The sequence below is a fragment of the Echinops telfairi genome, unplaced genomic scaffold, assembly GCF_000313985.2.
Source record: "Echinops telfairi isolate 266 unplaced genomic scaffold, ASM31398v2 ScPeMD7_7410;HRSCAF=8448, whole genome shotgun sequence".
NCBI classification, from domain to species: Eukaryota; Metazoa; Chordata; class Mammalia; order Afrosoricida; family Tenrecidae; genus Echinops; species Echinops telfairi.
In genome coordinates, this window is record NW_022111310.1 from 6,219,590 (window position 1) to 6,226,218 (window position 6,629).

The window sequence follows — 6,629 nt, forward strand, 5'->3', positions numbered from 1 at the left end:
TATTTTACTCTCTGGGCCCAAAATACTTCGCTATAGAAGTCTAATCAGAATAATTGCCTATGTCCCTAGAGTTCTGTGAAAATTAGATAATGTCAGCAAAAGTGCTTTTAACTTCTATAGTGGTATTATGACCTTTCTTCTCCACTTAGAACAAGTCTGAAAATAGTTCCAAGATAACCTCTCATTAACGTTTGGAGTCTATTTCAAACCAACGATATGGAAAGACTGTAGCTATCGACCATCTCGCATAACTAATAGGTAGAGCTTGGCAACGGAAAAGAAATAGGAAACCGCAAAAGGACGGTGTTAAACTTTGGACACCAACACCTCTTAGGAACACTAGACGCATTCGGTCTCTCAGAAATGATAGGCACTATCAACATTTTAATTTAAATAATTATCAAGTTAAAATTATTTAAATTAAAATGATCAACATTTTAATGTTGTCCTTGAAAGAGGATTCTAAGTTAGATGGCTCTCTTAGCCTGATTTGCTTTCCTGGGAACTTCCTGTGTAGACAAACAAATTCTTTAGGGTTTTAGAATTCATAGTGGAAAAAAAGAGGCAAAAAGAAAAATGAGAGTTAGTGTGGGGGGACAAGAAACTTGGGATAAAATTGTTTCCAGGGTGCTTTTGAGGCATTAAGACAATAAAGTAGCTGAAATGAGTGAAGAAAGTGCTAAGGAGGGGAAATATCTGATTATGATTATAGATTTTATTCACACATATCCTTTTTAGTGGGTAAAAACACCAAGTAAGAAATTTGAGCTGTTATGAAATTAGTCTTTGGCTGAAGAATTGGATTTGGCTAAGGAATTGTATTTCCCGAGTTATTTTTTTTCCTTTAAAGAATGCTAATGCTTTTACAATGAATAAGGTGCCACGTAAACAAACTGATAAGAATAAAAAAGAATAGACCAATAAATAATGAGGAGCATAAGTTGTTAATGTTGTATTAGAAAAATCCCTGCAGGATATTTTGGGGACATTAAGACATTCTCTTCCCACAAAGTTACATACTGGGAAACCCACAGAAGGACGTCTACCTTGTCTATAGCAGTGGTTCTCAACCTGTGGGTCGTGACCCCTTTGGGGGTCGAACAACCCTTTCACAGGGGTCGTCCGATTCATAACAGTAGAAAAGTTACAGTTATGAAGTAGCAACAAAAATAATTTTAAGTTGGGGGTCCCCACCACACGAGGAAGTGTATTAAAGGGTCGTGGCATGAGGAAGGTTAGAACCGCTGTCCCTAGGTCACTGTGAGTAGGCATGAACTCAGCAGCAGTGCATTTGGTTTGGAAGGAAGACGTCACCACTTCATAGGAAAGGGAACAATTAAATGGGAAATTCCAAATACAGTTTTACAGTCAAACACACAAAAAACATTTTTCATCGTTGTCAAAAAAAAATTCCAAAAATGTATCAATGATTTTAATTATTGTTAGGATTTTTTTTCTACTTCTTTTGGGGTTCAGAAAGCAATCCCTATGAGCCTAGAGTGTTGTTTAAAAAAGTTTCCTTTGAGAAAGTTTAGTTATGTCAGTAGCTCCAGTCTGCATAATATAACATTATTTAAAAAATGAGTCATCTGACTTCATTCACAGTCATCTGCATTGGAATGCAGGAGAGATGATATTCCTCGGCTCATAGGTTTCTTCAGGCGAATATTAATTAAGCTGATGTAGAAGAGGCTAGAAATCTACCTGCCATGTACATTGTGTAGAGGACATGATTATCATATCACATTAGAGTAGCGCTCAAATAAATATTCAGGTCATAAGCTTATGGCTCTGTGAATGTGTTTCCACAAAGTTTTTTATTTTAAGTATATATATATATATATATATATATATATATATATATCCCACCACCCCCCAAAGGCAAAAGAGTATCAGGGTTTATATTCTCATTCTGCCTCTTTAGTTACTTTGGACAACTTGTTTTGACATTCTGTGCCTCAGTTTTCTAATCTATAAAATACAAATATAATAAAATTCTCTATAAAATCCATTCTAAGTTTGCTATGAGGCGTGAGTAAGTCAATATATATAAAGCATCTTTATATCGCACACTTGGAAGCCCACAGGAGGCCATCTACCTAGTGCTATAGGGTCGCTGTGAGTTGTAATCAACTCACTAGCAGTGAGTTTGGCTTGAAACAATCATTAAGAACAATATTTAGTCCATTGTTCATGGTGTACATTGCTGGGTTTTTTAAAAACAGTTTTATTAACACTTTATCCACGTCATACAATTCAATAATTCAATTATATCAAGAAGAGTTGTACAAGTATCACCACATTCAATTATAGAGCATATTCTTCTTCCTTGTACTCATTGTTATTCATGTAATAATTATTTTTTCTGATTGTGGCAAAAAGATCCAGAATAAAACACTCCCTGATTCCACAACTTCTACATGTATAATTCAGTGCCATTGATTATATTCTTCATGCTGTGCAACCATTATTGATATCCTTTACCAAATTATTCTACCACCATTAACATAAACTAAGTGCTGGTTTTTATTAATGGTTAAGTACATAGAGTCTTGAGGAAAAGCTCCCTGAATGTGAAGCCTGGCTTTGACAGATACTGGTAGTGTGTCCTTAAGCAATTTGTTTAGTTTATGTATCGTCATCTGACCATTTTTAAAAGGGGGTTTGGGACAGGCCCCACCTCTAGGGTAGTTATGAAAATTCAAGGAGTAGATATACACTAGCACCCAAATAAGTAAAATTGTACCAGATGCCAACTATATGAATCATCTAAATATATTTTGATTACTTATATTATGAGGAACTATGTATGCTACATAAATGAAATTAGATAGATAAAAATATCTACTCTTGTTATACTTAAAGATAATTTTGAGATTCATGTTTAAGTATATTTTGTTTAAATGTAATGAGCAATATAAATGAGAGGAATGGACAACTATGAGAATATATAGCAGAAGAAACTAGTATACTGGTCAGCGATGGCTTCTGAATATCTGACAATTGTTCTTGAACTTTGAGCATGAGAAGCAATTTATAAGATAAAGGTAGTGCCTGGGTCTTTGTGTGTGTCCAGGGCGTGGCGAGTTGACAGGAGGGTGTAGGTTAGGAAACTGTTTTAGGCAAGAGGAGCAACCTGATTAGCAAGGATCATGGCACATCAGAGGCTCTGAACCCAGTTTCCAATGCCCAGAGATTGTTGTTGTTATAGGTGCCGTCCAGTTGATCCTGACTCGTAGGGCTCCATGTACGACAATAGGAGATGCTTCCTGGTCCTGTGCCTTGTTCACGATGGTTGTTGTGTTTTCGCCCATTGTTGAAATCATCGTGTCATGTCATGGAGGGTCGTCCCCTTTTTCACAGACTTTCTACTTTCCCAAGCACGATGTCTTTTTTCGGGGACTGGTACCTCCGCATGCCATGTCCGAAATATTTGGGAGAAGACTCACTATCCTTGTTTTTAAGGAGCTTTCTGGCTGTCCATCTTCAGTACAAATTTGTTTGTTCTCTGGAAACCCATTCTGGACCTTTCAATATTCTTGGCCGACACCATAATGCAAATGCATCAATTCTTCGTAGGTCTTCCTTCTTCATTGTGCAATTAGCATATGCAGATGAGGCAACTGAAAGTATCATGACTTGAGTTAGGCTCACCTTAGCCCTCAACATAATATCTTTGCTTTTAAATACTTTAAAGAGGCCTTGTTCAGAAAATTTGCCCAATGGAATAATTATTTGATATCTTGATTGCTGCTTACATAACATCGGTTATATATCCTGTAAAATGAAATCTTTAACAATGCCAATCATCTATCTGTTTATCATGATGTCATCTATTGGTCCAGTTGTGATGATTTTGGTTTTCTTGATATTGAATTGCAATCCCTATTGAAGGCTGACGTCTTGATTTTCATTAGCAAGTGCTTTAAGTCCTCCTCACTGTCTGCAAGAAAGATTATGTCATCTTCATATCGCAGGCTGCTAATAAGCCCTTTTTCAGTCATGATGTAGCATTCTTCACATAGTCCAATGTTTGAGCTTATTTGCTTAATTTACAGATTGAATAAGTATGTGAAATGATACAGCCCTACCATCCACCTTTCCTGATTTTAAACCACTCAGTATCGTTCTGTTTGCATACCTGCCTCCTGGTCCACAGTCAGGTTCTGCAGCATCACAATGCAGTGCTCTAGATTCTTCATAATGTTACCATAGTCTATTATGATCCACACAGCTGAATGTTTAGAATGTAGAAGGGATACTGACAAGAAATGGAATAATTGATTTAAGCGTGGGTTTTACCAAAGAGTTCCTCCAGGAGTTCTTGTATTGAAAATATTCTTTTTCCTAGAGGTAACCGGAAGCTACAGAAGTGTTTTAAATATTGCTATATAATGACTATGGTGGTGTAGTGGTTACATGTTGGGTTGTGATACGCATTATCGGCAGTTCAAAACCACCAGCCGCTCTACTCCTGTATCTTGGAAACCCACGGGGGGTCATTATGAGACAGCATTGACTCAATGGCAGAGATTGTAATGACCAAGGATGACATTCTACTGTTATTTACTCTTGTTTTTACTTTATGATTGATGTTCATAATCCTATATACATTCTAAATTAAGTAGCTAATCAAGACTTGTTTTTGAAAACTGAAAATAAACTATAGGCATTTCCCATGTTTCCCTACTTTCAAAACTGTTAAAAAATTTTTTTCCTCATTTCTTAGGTGCAATATGAACATATAAAACTATCAGCTTAACTCTTTGAATTGCTTTATCTTTAATCCACAACTTTTTTCCCCTTGCATGAAAAATTACATTTATTTCTCTCTCTTTAAAAAATCCCACCTTAGTGATGGTATATTATTTTTAATAGTCTATTGTGATTTGAGTGAAAATTTGCATGTTAGTGTCCATTCAACACTTCCCACCCATTTTGGTTTTTTGACATGGGTTGCAGCCCTTGCAGGGTAACAGTGCTCTTTCCACTTCCTCCCTGTGTTTAGTATTTGATTAGTCCTTCCTCCCTATCATTTCCTGCCTTTGAATTCATAACTGTGCTGAATTCCATTGCATATATGGACCATAGTTTATTTAAACAATATGCTGCTGCTAGACATTAGGCTGACTCCAATTTTTTTAATATAGAGTATACAGTATCAAAAACATTTCCACCTGAGTCCATGTCCTCTGCTATCCAGGGGTAGTGTGTGATCTCAAGCAAAGAGTGTAGCTTTTTCACAGGGAACAACTGTTTAATATTTGAATTCTCCAAATTAATTGCAACTTGGGGACCTGGCTGGTCATAAATACACTGGATATTGATATTTCAATGCTAGATATCTTAGGAAAGAGGAGTCGGAGTTGGGCCTTGGTTAGGTCACTGGGCATTTTGGTTTCTATGCTGTCAACACAAACTGTTGCACCAGACCTATTTTCCATTTCCGGATTTCTCTTGGCCATGGTCCAGGCCAGCCAGTTCTATGTGCTGTCCAACTTCTTATTTTAGCTCCTTTCCCCTTTTGGACAGCTCTTCACTGTGTTTCTGTTTGGTATAACTGCTACATAAACCCTATGGCCTCCTGTCAGCCTTACCTTCAAAGGCAGTGCATTGAAAACCAAAACGGAGTCCAAGTGAATTTCCTCTGTCTCGTGAGCATGAGATTGGCTTTACTGGCATGCTTTTAGGCAACATTTCTTCAAAATTAGTGGACAATTTAAAAAAGGAAGACTGAAGAGGAATTGATAGATTCAAAATTAAGAATGCTGAATATAATAGAAATCTGAGCAGATTTTGAAGGAATTACAGTCAGAACAATGCCTTTATTAGCAAGGATGGTAAGATGTTGCCTTGTTTGGTTTTGACATGTCATCACGAGATTGCAATCGCTGGAGAAGGACATGGCTGGGGCAGAAGCTGGTGGAAAACAAGGATGCCCTCCATGCTGTTAGTCTGGCATGGCGACTGCACCCATGAGCTCAAACAGCAGCATCTGTGAGGATGACGTAGGCCCAGGCAACATGATTGGTTGTGTAATATGAGGATTTGATATTGCTACGAGTCAGAACAATAACAACTTCGTTTGCCAGGTTTAACTAGGGGGTGTCCTGTTCCTGTTTCTTAGTCATTTCAATGAAGATTTTATAGATAATGCTGAGCTCAATTTCCTTCTTTCCCCTCACTCACCACCACATTCCGTAACTGTACTTATAAAAGTTTCTTGGCAGTATTTAGAAAATAAAGTTTTCAGACATGACTTGGGGTTCATTGCTAAATTCAAGAGTGCTGTGCAACCTTGAATGGACCACTTACCTTCCCTTTCATTTGCAAACATCCTTGTAAATGGATGGGTTTGACAATGAGACCACTATGGTTATATGACAATGTAGAAGTCTGTAGGCCACTGAATGCCTGCTGCACGGTAGACTGTCATCATTTATTCCAGAATTCTTCAGTTAGACAAAGCCAGAAATGTTTCTTTTCTTTGAAAAGCTAATATTATGACCTCGATCCTCAACCCATTCATTTCTTTCACAAACATATGACTGCACATCATGGAAGCTCTTGGGTGCAGAGAATAATTCATTGTCCTTGAGGAGCTTTTAAACTCAGGAAGGAGAGACCCA